Source organism: Eulemur rufifrons, chromosome 5 (assembly GCF_041146395.1).
Source record: "Eulemur rufifrons isolate Redbay chromosome 5, OSU_ERuf_1, whole genome shotgun sequence".
Classification (NCBI taxonomy): Eukaryota; Metazoa; Chordata; class Mammalia; order Primates; family Lemuridae; genus Eulemur; species Eulemur rufifrons.
The window spans coordinates 31,341,547-31,355,641 of record NC_090987.1 but is presented as its reverse complement, the minus strand read 5'-3'; the positions used below and the strand labels follow the sequence as shown (position 1 = coordinate 31,355,641).

General features: G+C 37.3%; 1 protein-coding gene across 21 annotated transcripts in view; it reads left to right on the top strand.

Moving 5' to 3' along the window:
• Nucleotides 1-14,095, top strand: part of DTNA (dystrobrevin alpha) — a 341,246-nt gene that overhangs the window by 127,404 nt on the left and 199,747 nt on the right. For 2 of the 21 annotated variants that reach the window (XM_069468487.1, XM_069468489.1), the window contains exon 1: nucleotides 2,106-2,144. The exons of the other annotated variants lie outside the window; for them this stretch is intronic. The gene's annotated coding sequence lies outside the window, so the exon portion shown is untranslated. Of the gene's footprint in view, nucleotides 1-2,105; nucleotides 2,145-14,095 lie in introns of those variants that run through there. 21 annotated transcript variants of the gene reach the window in all.

Below are 14,095 nucleotides of genomic sequence, written 5' to 3'. Positions count from 1 at the left end.
GCTGGTCATTGTCTTTTCACCTGGGCACCTCCTCTGGATATACTGGGAAGGGTGAAGATTGTCCCTTGTCAGACAGGTCCCAGGCATCTCAGTGCCATTTCTTACCTTTGTGTGCCCTTTGATTAATTACTTAGCCTCCTTTAGCTAAAGAGCATCCCTGGAAATTAAATGAGGTAACGGACATGGAACACTTAATAAAATTTCTGGCATGTGTTAGGAGAGCAATAAGTATTAATTCCGTCTCTGACTCTTGCTTCTCTATGCTTCTATTGCTTGCTTCCCCTGCAATTCTCATTAACACTTTATTCCTTTAGGTCTGCTAATACCCTAAGTGAAGTTATATTCAGTCTTGTAAATAGTGGCTTATATTTACTGAGTGCTTACTATGCACTGGGCATTGCATTTGATACATTGTTTTAATGTATTATTTCATTTAGTCTTGACAATAACCCTGTGACAAGTGCTATAATTACTCCCATGTTATAGCAATAGATAAGGAAACTATGGCACAATGTTTAGCTCATTTACCTGCCTGGAAAATGGTGGAGCTGAGATGGGAATCTAGGCAGTCTAACTCCAGAAACCATGTTTTTAGCTAGTACACTACACTGACACTCAAGTGTGACCTGCCTAGGCACCAATCTTTATCTTCAAGGGGACTTTGTATACCCTGGCTCAGTTCACGATGTGTCGATTTATAGTTTAATTTTCAGAGGACATCTTGGTTCCTATATTTCTATGTTCTAGGCAAGGACATGCGACTGTCACCTTAATTCATAAGCATTTCTGTTTGCTTAATTCGTAAGTACAGAAAAATGTGGTACTCATGCCCACAATGAAAACAAAGTTGATTTCCCTGTGTGGAATAATTGATTTGAACAATTTATCCTGAAATATATTCATATATTTAATAAGTATTTACTGATCACCTACTGGTTTCCGGTCATTGTTCTAGGTACTAATGATATAGCAGAGACCAGAAATTGTCAGCCTGGGGACATTGACATTTTGGACAAATATTTCTTTGTTGTGGGGAGCTATTCTGTGCATTGTGGCACATTTAGCAGCATCCCTGTCCTCTACTCAAAAGGTATCAATAGCATCGTCCCCTCCCCAGTTGTGACAATGGAAACTGTCTCCAGACATTGCAAAATGTCCCCTGGAAAGGGACAGCAAAATCACCCTCTCACCTTGGCCCTGCTCTCAGGGAGCTTCTGTAAGAATGGGTTATAAAAAGGAGACAAAGATAAAAAATATCATTTCAGGTTATATCAAGGTAAAGTGATAGAGCATGAGGGAAGGGCCTATTTAAATATGGCAGAGACCTCACCCCCAAGGCTCCTCTACACCCCAAAACTCTGCCTAAACCAAACTCCTCTGAATTAATGTTGGCATCGTAATGTGAAAACTCCTTCCAGCAAGGGCTTTTATGGGCCTACTTGGATTGACATTCATAATTCATGCTCACGCTATTAACACAGCTCTTCCTGACCTACTCCAGCCCTCAGAAAGAAAGAGATACAAGTTCAATTCAAGTCAGAATTGATGGCAGCATCTGAGTTTTCCTGACTCCCGTTCTGCTCCGTGGAGTCTCAGCGTTTCTCTTCACTTGGAATTGAAGAGGGGGCTGCAAGGTCCTCCGCCCGCCCGGCAGATACCAGCAGCAGAAGCTGCGACATCACCGGCTCCATTCTGTTCTGTTTTTATTTGGACACGTTTCCCTGACATTTACCGAGATGGGATTAGGATAATAGTTCAGAGATTGTTTTCCGCATAGCCCCATGAATACTTGAGAACAAACTATCTTTTAGGGTATAAATGATTATATATCAAAAGTTTCAATAAAAGCCGTTGGGGCCAATTGCTGCTGATCTAAGTTTCAAACTCTGTCAGAAATAGCTATTAGCCTATAGTTGGATAATCAGAGAGAATTCTTTTCATCTTTTCACATTATCATCACCATTTTGCCAGTGGCTCCCTTCTGTTGACACCTTGCAGACCATTTCATCACCTCTCCCTACAGCAACTGAGGGCCGACTTGGCTGCGTCCTGCTTGTGTGTCCCTCAGCTTAGCTCTGCCTCCCTTTCCCCAACACTCTCAGCAGAAGCACAAGCATCCACAGACCTACACGGCTCTCTTGTTGGTATGTAGACAATTGTTCTGATTTCACTCTGTCTTGTTGTCCTAGGCCCAGTAGCTGGTCCCTGTCACCCTTCCTACGCTTTCTCTCTATTCTTACGAGGACTGCAGCTTCACCAAGAAGTCCTAATGCTCATGACAAGGACCTCCACTGCCAATTCACAAACATTCATTCTTTTACTTATTTGTTCATTCATCCTATAGACATGTATAAAATGCTATTATAATCCAGGCCACATGAGAGGGGTACAGGTACCCCCTACTTGATACTCCTACCAATCTTTCTAAGCCTCTTGCTGTTGGGCACCATGTTTCGCCCAACTGCCTAGACCGTCTCCCATTATTTGCACCTAAACCCAGGCAATTTGTTTGTTTGTTTCATCAGTAAAAATCAATCCTGAGTTTAGAGTCCTTCCATCCTTGACCTAGGCTGCTCCAGAACTGGTTGTTCTCTAATTTCATATTAAAATTTCAAAGTTCATTCTTAAAACAAAGGTTTATTTTTTTCCTGTGGACTTCTAGCTGTTTTTCATTGCATATGAAGGACTAATTTGGATAGGGTGAGGATTGCTGTTTAGTTTGGTTTTCGTTGTTTGCATGTTTTTTTTAGGAAGGAATCTGAAACTTTATTAGGCACCATGAATTTACATATCTGTAAACTTGGGGTAAAGACTTCATTCATAAATAATTGATATGGTATTATATAATAAATGTTGCTACTAGTAAAAATAAATATTAAAATAAAAACCTACCTAGAAAATTTCTAGAACCCAGAGTAGATAATATGTGCACATAGGTAAGTCAGTGATGATAAATTTTTAACTGTCCATCTAGTCATAGAATCTCAGAGATTTATGGGAACTTATTGGTTACTCATCAAATCCCATGCCTAAAAAGAATTGTAACTATGACTTTTGTGATAATTGACCTTAGCATTTAATGAATAATTTCTGTGTACTGTATTATGAGTGAAGCATGTGATTGATATAATTTAATCCTGGAAAACTTTCCTCTCTAACACCGGGAACTCACCAATGACCACAGCATCCCAGGATGTTTCAGAGCAACTCTGAATGTTACAGAATTCTTCAGTTTATTATGTGTAGACCTTCCCCCCCTGGAACCTGGCAAAATAGGCCTATTCTCCCTTCCACATGAGAGCCCTTTAAATATTTGACAACATGATATTTCTCTAGAATCTTCTCTTCTCCAGGTGGAGGATTATCACTAATTAATTTAATCAATCCATCTACTTATAGTATAAGACTCTTTTCTGGAGGAACTCCCTTAATCCCTTGACTCAATTGTCTCCCTCCTATCAAATGTCATCACTTCTCAAAGTGCAGGCCAGGTAACCAAACATTGTGTTTCAGATATGAACAGAGCTAGGGTATCCTCTCTTTGGATCTTTATTTTATTTTAACATAAATAAGTTAATATGAGGACTGTAGCTTGGAGTTGAGAGGTAGAAAGAAGAGGCAGAAAGCAAGGATGGAAAAATCTTGTATACCAAAGAATTAAGTTTAATAATTTATATCACATAGTTTCGTGTATGCTGAGCATTAAATAGTAAGCTCTGAAAAACAGTCACATGGAGCAAAGTCCTGGCAAACCATAACCCACTATATAGGCATTAATATTGTTTCTGGCACCATTACCAATAGGATTGTACTATATTCAGAACTCTTATTTAATTACTTTATATCTGCCCTTTGTAAGTAACACATACTGATATCCACTGGATATGAGGTACTACTGTAGCAGGCAGAAGTTTCCAATGAAGTCTTACCCCATCCTTTCCAAAGCAGCAGAAAGTCTGTGAGGGGCCACTGAGGCATTCGGGAAATGCTTGGGGTATCCTAGAGCAGAATTAAATGTGGCACCAGGATGACAAGTGTGAAGGAACTTGGAGCTGCACTGGGGTCCCCCCTTAAATGTTGCCCAAATCAAAGCTGGGTATCTCCGGATAACTACCACCGTCCATTTTGGAATTAGCAGGGCCTTTGAGAGAGCCCACTGATTTTAGGATGAGCACCTTTCTTTACTATTTAAGACTACTGAATGCCGTTCAAGTGCCCAATCTTACTACCTTAGTAGAGGAAACTCAGCCTCTTGTCAGGGAAACAGCTTGCACATTCCACTTGACTTCAGCCTGGCTTTCTGGGGGAACCATGCTGCCTTAGCTCCAGCGCTACATCTCTTTGCTTACAGAACTTCAAACCCTCCCAGAAATGTCACAGCAGCACTACCCTGCCCTAAGTTTGTTGAACACTAACCTGGAATTCATGCCAGTAACTAGCATGCCATAACTCAGCAGCAGGCTGTTGCAAAATATCTCTGGGTATTAACTTGGGCTGAAGCCTATGACTGAAAAAAAAAAAAATTTTGGAGACTATTTCTGGTAACATTCTTTAATCTGGAGGTATGGCCAGTCTTTAGTGGGTAGAGTGAATATGTACCTAATGCAAAGTGGCAAGACCTGTCATGGTGCTTAGCTCCTCAGGGCCTCTCCTGTGTTAACCTTCAGTGCTTTTAATTATAATTAGAGCCCATGGTTTCTTATCCATGGTGGCAAAACATGCACCCAAATATTTTGAAATATCAATATAAGAATGCCTGATGTTAGTTTTAATTTTCAGAATGAACACTCATTTGAAAGTATGTGATTTGCCTTAGCACGTTCTTATTTTGTGATAGGAATCTATTAATATAAGAATCACTTTTAAGTGGCAGCAGCCTATCCCCAGTTTCTGGGTTTAAATATTATAAAATATAACCAAAGACCCATTAGCAATGTGCTAATTAGCTTGGTTCTGATTTACCTTCATTTCCACACTTTTCAGGTCTTTAAGGAAATCTATAATATTTATTCTTTATGATTCTCTGCAGAAGTTTTGAGAATGTATTCATAAGGAATCAGAAACGTTGGCAACAATATCACACAGTTCCAATGTCTAGGCTGTTGGCCAGAAGCATCTGACCTGCATTCCAATTTTATCCTTAAACACATTTCAGATTACATGATAGAAGCTGTCTTTAAAAAAAAATGGGATTATGTTTTCTGCAGTATATTTTAGGGCTAGATGCCAACATAAAATCGTAATAAAATTATTGTTACATAATTCACAGCATTCAGATTGTGTATTCCTTAATTACATGGCTTGTTAAATCCCTATACATCATTAAGCATTATCTTTATATACCTGTAAAAATTATAAACTCCTGTAACCCTAATCTACAGAGGTAGAACAAAACTCTATAACGCATCAAAAAGAACATTTTTCTTCAACTGTATATTGGATTGTTTTCTCTAAATTATCTATTACTCTTATCATGGCCAATGTGATTATAAGGAATAACAGAAAACAGGAATAACAGGGATATTTTAAATCCACAAATAAGCTAAGCCTCATTTGAGTAAGTAGTTTTGGGCTCCCCTTGCCAGATCCTGGTCCATTTATATCCTTTTATTGTCCTATTCACCCTCTAGTGGAATTCTTAATAAGCAGTGGAAATATATGTAAAAAGAGCAAAACTATAGAGAAATAAAGGAGACAGGAATAGCCACAAAGCTAAATGATTCAGCTGAACAAACATGTAGGAGTTGACTGTATTATTAAGAGGATGTTTTTGTGAATGTTAATTATTTATGACTACTTGTAATGTTTACATTTATTAGTTGAGGTATATAGAGAATAAAATCACATGGCAGCTAATAAAACAACTTTTTAAATATTCCAGTTTAAACACACTAATCATTTCAAAAGGCTTTCTGGAATGACAGACTTTAAAACATCTCCTAAATCCTGCTAGGGAGCCAAAAGGCTCTCCAAGGATTTCTAGTCATTTAAACATCTCTAACTTTGAGTTTATTTTGAGTTACAGGTTTGATTTAGTCACTAGTGATTTGTATACTTTTAATCATCAGGAATATTCTAGAAATATACGATTTGGCACTTCAGCTGACAATCTGAAGAGAACATCACTGAAGTTTTAAGAAAATTTTGAGCAGAAGAAAAACATAATTTTCAGTTCCTTTCAACCAGTCTTTTTTCTTCAGCCTAATATGGAGATAAAATGTATCTGGCATTAGGGTTTCCCAGTGTTGCTGCAGCTTGCCAGAATGTTTAGAACTTTGCACAATGAATCCTTTGTCACGGTAAATATAAAAAGACATAATATTCTAAACAGCTCATCACATGCCTTCTAATATCCTTGTACTCAAGAACATATTTTAATGTATACTAAGTATTTGAATTTATTTTCAAAATAGTAAATTCATTATTTTAACTGTTGCCCTTTAGGAGTTCTTAGTGCACATTTGTAGGGTTATGAAGTGGATGCTTTAATTATGATCACTTTGGCACTGAAGAAACTCAATCTTTTCCTAAGTTTCTCAAGCTTATTAAACCACAGCTTTTCAATATAATGTAGGAGTTGTCATCCTAGAAATAATAATTTTCACAAAGCCCAGTTCTAGCCTGTAGATGCTGACTCTGGAATGCCTTTGGCGATTTTTACACTGTGTGGAGGGCTTAGTTAAATGCATGGTGTGATTTTAGAGGTGTTTATTATTAATCCATATTAAACACTTACAGTGAACCCTGGATATACCCACTAGGGTAGTGCTCTTTACTATTAATAAGATTTCCATATGGTTTTTTTTTTAGCCTGTTTATGAAATTGGCAAAGGCTGAGAATGTTATTAATCCCACTCTGTCCTGGGGGCAGGTAATTGAGAATTATTGTTGACTGAGGGAAGAGAAAAATTTAGGCTTTCTTGAAGGAATATTAAATTTAGTAATACAGCAGGCTCTTTCCATTCTGGATATCTCTATTCATAGGAAAATCTAAAAATACGTATCTCTATATGTAGAAGGTAGAGAATAGATCTCAACAAGGGATCAGATTATGCAGATGGTGCATATGCTAGACTCCCAGGTGGATGGAGGAGTTGTGTCAACACCAGAAATGGAGAGGGGGTTCCTTGACCAGGCCTTTAAGCAAGCCCACCCAACAAATGTTAGTAGAGCAAATGGCAAGTCCCTTCAGTTTCCCACAATGTCTTTTCTAGAAGGCTCTGTGGAGGAAAAAAAAATAATTTGGATGCTTCCTCACCTGTATTGACTTTAGAAGGTGGCTTACATTGTTTTCTCTTCTTTAACTCATTTCCTAGTCTTACAACCATTTTATGAAAAATTGGGTCTCGTTTATTAATATTTCCTCTTAGCACATTTCCATCACCTATTCTCCTAATCTTATCGAGTCATCAAGAAACAGAGGTGCAGAAATACATCCCGACCCCTTCATATTTGTGCTTCTAACTGCATAGGATGTGATCATTTTAACTGCTTTGACTGGATATGTACTCAGTTAGCTGGTATTCATTTTGGGGTTGAGTATTTTAAGGGATATCTGATAGTGCTTCCTGCTTTTTCAGTAACCCATATCCTTTAAATCAATATTTTAAAAGGTAATTGTATCAGTTACTTCGGACTAGCTCAAATAACAATACAACACCCCTCATTAGGTGATTAAAAATAGGTGAAAAACTGTACACATTACTTAAATTCCTATCTCTTATTTGTTTATGATAAAACTCAAAAATTATTTATGCTAAGAATTACCAATAAACTTGTTTTTAGATGTAAGCATTTTAACTCGATATCTTCAAAATTAGGAGGATACAGCTCATATACACAATAATAAGAAACTATATATGTTGTATTTTGTACTTTATTGTGAAAAAGGTATATTTTATGTCCAGGGCTGATTATACTTTTATAACATTCAGAAGTCAGTTAGACCCATTAAGCAAAGGACATGAATTTACCAGAGTAATAATCACCAATTTTAACTTTCAGCCACTTGATTTGGCACAAGTCAATGTCTCATGTGAACTGGACATTTTAGATTATTTTAGAAGCAATATGATATCAGAAGTGCCAAATCTTGTGCTACAATATTTTTTTAAAGAATAGGTGAAATAATCAAATGATTTTTTATTCTTTACAAATAAAGCTGACAATTTTTAGGTTTAAGAGGTCCACAGATTTCGGACAGGAATTAGGATAGTCCCTTAACTTCTAATTTGACTGAATGTGAAGACAAGGAAACTGCCCAGTGGCCCTCCTTAAGAAACACTCTGTGATGATACCCAGTGACCACTTTGCCTAAATTTTAACATTATTAGAAAATTTACATGTATATCTAGTTAGGTAGTAACATTTACTGTTATTATAAATCAATCCCAAAATGTCTTTCTTACATACCAGTCCAGGGTGTGTGGCCCTGGTCAGCAAGTGGCTTTCCCCGATGTGATGATTCAGAAAAGCAGGGCCATTTCTTTTCATGGCTCTGCCATCCTCTTGAACCACAGGGTCCTCTGTTTCCAGCCAGCAGTAGTGGGGGGGAAGGGATGGATAAGCACACAGGGAAACTATAGGAGCAGGCCTAGAAGTGGCCAACATCACCTTTGTTCACATTCCATTGACTAGAACTTAATCACATGACTGCACTGCAAAGTACTCTGGGAAATGTAGTAGAGTTGTATGCCAGGAAAAAGAAAACAGTGGTCTCCATCACATCTGCTATTTCATATGTTCTTAAAAATGAGGAAAACACTAACCTATTTTGTACCAGCTTCTAGGGCTAGCTTTGTCACTAAGGAATTTTGAACTGTTTAACAAGTTCTAACCTCTTTGCCTTTTGTACTATTTGGTCTCATAGAACTCACAGTCTTAAGGAAAAGATAGACATTAAATAAACACACAAATAAACATATCATTACAAATTGTGGCTACTGTAGGCTCCATGAAAGCTTGGACCATGGCACTTAGAACAGTCCTTTGTGTGCATCAGGTGCTCAGCAATAACTGTTGAATGAATGCATGCCTACATGCGTGCGTGAGTGAGTGAAAAGATAAAAGGAAAAAGAATAGATGCTTTGAAAGAAAGCAGGGAATCTAAATTAGTTTGGCAATCAGGTAAAGTCTTTCTGAGGAAATAATATCGACATTGAAAGCCGCAGGATTAGTAGGAGTTGGCAAAGAGAAGAGTTGGGTGGTGGACAAAAAATTTTCAGGAAGAGGAAACAACATGTTCAAAGGATCTGAGTTGGGAAGATAGTGATACGTTTAAAGAACTGGAAGAAGGCCAGTGGTACAGGAACCCAGAGGGGCTGAGTAGTAATGGTGCAAGTGAGTCTAGAAAGGCTTATATGACATGTTCAGCCTTTTGGTCCTTCTGCAGGCACAACTGGAAGCCAGTGAAAAGTCTAAAGACGGAAAAGGGGTTATGTGATTATATTTTAATGCCAGAATGCTGGCTTTCTGTGAAGAGTGGGTTGATGTGGGGGAAGAGTAGAAAGCAGAGAGACTAGTTAGAAGACTACTGGAGATCATCCAAAGAAGATGCCCAGGCCAGTGCAGTGGTGTAAAACAGGGTAGAAACAGAGCAGACAAAGGGATTTGAAATACATTTTGTAGATAAAGAGAAATTGGAGTAAATGGGCATAGATAGCAGTAAAGTCCTGTGGTTTTCTCCTGCATTATTATTCTCTTTTGAAATGTCATTACAGTGATAGTGCTGCCATTGTAAATCGACCTTTCAAGATATTTAGCGTTGCTTTCTTTGGGTTCTTTTAGAAGCTTTGTCCCAACTCTGAAGATGTGATCAAAGATTAGTCAAGTAGCAGACTTTTAAATTTAGGCTAGATTCTTGGGATTCTTCAAACTTGCTCCAAATTTTATTGTATTTCTGCTTCCCTTTGTCATCAAATGGATTAGGTAAATGGATTAGGCACATTGAATAATGATAGTGGAGAATTGTGTGTGTATGCAAATATATCTTTAAAAGTGCCCAAATATTTTACCCTTAAAAATATTTTTATTAAAAGGTAAATTTTGGATCTTGCTAATGTGGTACTGTTGGTTCTGTTTTAATTTTTCAATTGAATGTTTTAGGAAGTAATTCAAATATTCTAATAGTGTTAAATTGAAGCCAATGTTCTACTCTTTCAGAGTTAGTTCTAACGGTTCCGGTCTTTATTAGAATTCCTTTGGAGATAAGAACACTATGTACAGAGGACTGGAAATTTGAGGCTTCTGAATTCCATTCTGCTCTCCTTCCTCTCCCCATTAGTTCTTGGCTTACAAATTTATCTCCGTCTGTATTTATCATCTTGAAAAAAGACATTATAGTGATTTCCCAGAGGTATTGGGAGGGGTATTTCAGTGTTTATCAATTAGCTTTTAAGATGATATGGGCAAAGGAGTATTATGATATTGGAATTGATTGTCTGCAAAGCTACCACACACAAGTAAGAATGCTGTGAAGGCCTACCAGACTTTCTGCAAGGACATTATACCCACAATCAGGGAAATACTTCTGGTAGGGTCCTTTTCTCATTGTAAAGATAGAGCCTCGTTTCTGGGACTCTTCTGGCAATGACATTTACATGTGTTAAATGCTCTAATTTTAAATAGTTTATTTGAATAATTTTCATCCAAAATGCACTATTTGTAGCTACAAATCAGTGGATAAAATTATTTGATGGCCTATTTGCTCTCTGGGGAAAATAAATTTGGGAACCATGATTTAAAAAAAAAAAAAAAACAAACAACTTTTGGATGTTTCTGCCAAAGACATTGATGTTTATAATCTTATTTTTTTATTTTATGTCTATTAGGATATCCCTCACTTTCTTTTTGATAAATAGTCTAGATTAACTTTTACCTGCACTCTGTTTTAAAATTTTTTTCAAAAATCTTTTAAAATTATTTCTTTTTCTTCCCCCTTGCTCTTTCCTGTCACGTAGCCACCTTACTTCAAGATTATGCTATATGTGATCCAAAGCATAGGAAATTGAGGGAAACTTGTAAATTCACTTTGTTGTTCTGACTTTAGTTTGTAAGTGGCAGTAGAGTAAGAATATAAAAATGGCATGTTTGCTTTCAAATTCGAAAATGTTACTTAGAATTCCAGGCAGGTATTTGCATATTTTACCTATTCCTAAACTGGTAGCTCTCACCCTAGTATAAAAAAAAAAAAAAAAACCTCAGGACTCAATCTTAGACAAAGTCATTTACACAGGAGAATTTGAGAGTCAGAGGACTCTTAACATTTGTTTTAAGATTCCCTGTGTTGCACAGATCATCCAAGCAGGTCTCTGATTACACTGCTTTCTGGCAACTGGCACAGAAGATGAAAATCCTCACTTCCTGAAAGCAAAGTGTTTGAAGAGAAAAAGTTGACCTTCCAAGCATCTGGATTTACTGCCAAGACACTAAATAACAACTATAAGTAGAAAGAGCATGAGTCAGGTAAATTCTTCCTTCTACTTCAAGGGTGAAGTTCCAGCCATATGAATCAACTGCATACAGTGAAAGATGTGTTGTGTGTGTGTGTGTGTGTGTGTGTATGCCCGTGTGTGTGCATATGTGTGCACGCTTGTTTGCCTGTTGTTTTCCCTGCTTGTATACACCTGCTTTGTTCTTCCTTCTCTCCTTGAGGCACAGTCTTTTTATAGTAATGGTGGTAATTAGATCCTTTCCTTTTTAGGCACCCTTAATCATCTTTTGGTTTTGGAGCCAATATCACTACCTCAAAATAGAATGAAAATTCAGTTTCTTAGCCTGTGGCACTCCTGGGCACTCTCTTAGCCTTCAACGAACACTTATTGAGCACAGAGACAGATATTATACTAGGCTGATAAGGCAAAGCTTCTACAATTGGATGTTCTGTTCTAATGTCAGTAAAGAATATAAAATTAGTGCATTGAATCAGACCCTTGGTCTTGTTAAAACTGTGTTTTCTCTATTACACCAGGAGATGTGTTATCAAAGAATGTAGTTATTCTTCTTACTGTCAGATTAAGAATTTACCTGTAAATCCTAAAGTACATTAATAATTTATTATGGCTTTATTACTCATGAATCATTTGAATGTTTAAAAATTATTTTCTATTTTCAACCTACTCCTGGTAATATTAATAGTACATCCTTTTATAGACCTTAAACTTACCTCTGGAAACTACAATAGATTTCCAATGGATAAGTCTGTGGCATCTTTTCCGGACCATTCAAAGCTTTACAGACTTTACATCTTCTTTTTTCCAAAGAGAATGCCCTGTAATTTTTTAGTCTGTTTTTGTACATCTACATCTATGTTCCCTTATCTGCTTCATATATATCTTGTGAGCTATGGCAACTAGAATTACAAGTGGTATTTAGGTGTAGATACAATGTTTTTGTAAAATGGTCAGATTTTATTTATATATAATTACATTTATGATTTTATTTACTTATTAGCAATACCACTCTAAGAAGATTACTATGAGGATTAAATGAGATAATGCTTGGAAAGTAATTAGCATAGTGCTTGACATGGTAAATACTCTACAAATGTTAACCATCATTACTATTTAATTTTATAATATTTTAATGACCATACACCACGTGCCAGCCACTTTTATTTTTTAAATCCTGGGCTTTCCTCCTTCGATGATGTGGGATATGCTTTAGGCAGATCAACATTCCTATTACTGATCTCTGATCTTGTTTGTTTTATTCATTTAACAAATTAATTTAATGACTACCCCAGGCACTGAGCTGGGTACTGGGGATACAGCTATCAGATAGTCAAGGCCTCCACATTCAAGAGGCCTACCATAAAACAGGAGGACTAACAATAAATAGGTCATTTCATTAAGGGTCAGTGAGACGTGCAGAGTCAGTGGGAGAACATCAAGGGAGAGCTATCCTAGTACAGGGGCCAGGACAACCTTCCTGGAAGAAATGATGTTAAAACTGAGACCCGAAGGTGAGTAGGAGTTAGCCAGACAAAAGAGTGGAAGACAGACAAAAGTGGAAAGATTACCAGAAGGAATAGCATGTGTAACACTTGGAGGTGAGAGAAAGTGCTGTTTATTGAGGAACTGAAAGAGATTCAGCCTGAGTAGAGAGGGAAATAACAGACAGAGAAGGCCAGAGGTGTGGGCGGGCACCAGATCTCAGAAGGCATGTGATTCACGTTAAGGAGTTTGGACTTTATCCTGCAGTCTACTCGGAATTATCAATGGTTTCTCTTTATCCGTCCAATACCATCCATCCTCCTTAGCTGCATTCTATGGATTTGGCCCTATCCACTTTACTATTGTTTTCCCACATGCCCACTGTTCCTACATGCCCTAGGGTTTACTTATCTCCTTGACTAGAATGTCCTTCCTCAAATTCTGCAGTTCAATTCAGGAAGCATTTGCTGAGTAACTGATATGTGCCAAGCATTGTGGGCTATCATCTTTCAATTTTCTTTTCATTCATTCATGCTATGAATATTTATTAAGCACCAACATATAGAGAGTCCGATGCTACTTCTCTGCCCGTAGTTTAAATGATAGTTCTGTGAAGGCCCCCAAGTGCCACAACTGGCCTAATCTCTTCTACTTTTCCTCATCCTCTGAATCCTAATACCCCAAATGTGCCTCTCCACTAGCTCTTGCCATTTTTTATACTGCACGACAGCTAAGTACTTGCTTGAGTCTGAAACCTTATGAGATCTCCATTCTAGGGGACTGAGTCCAGGTCCCATGTGTCATTGTGTTTTCCGTACCCCAAAACCATGCATTAGTCTAGGAGCTTCAATGTTCATAGTAAATATATAAACAGGTAAATACATTTTCTGAAACTGGATAATAGTAACCTTATTTTGGTACTTCCTAATGATCCACTTGCCAGAGCAATTAAATTATTTGTTTCAAAGTGATTAAACCTGAATCTAGTACAATTTCTCCTAAAAGTCACCATTTCTTATAGGGTTCCAAGATGTACACAAAAACCTAGTAGATGAATAATATGGTATTAAAGATTATGCATCAAAAGTACCTGAAACTGTATAGCCTCTGCTATCAGCTCTGTGCTATGCATTTATTCCTGCTTTTTATGTAATTTTATAATC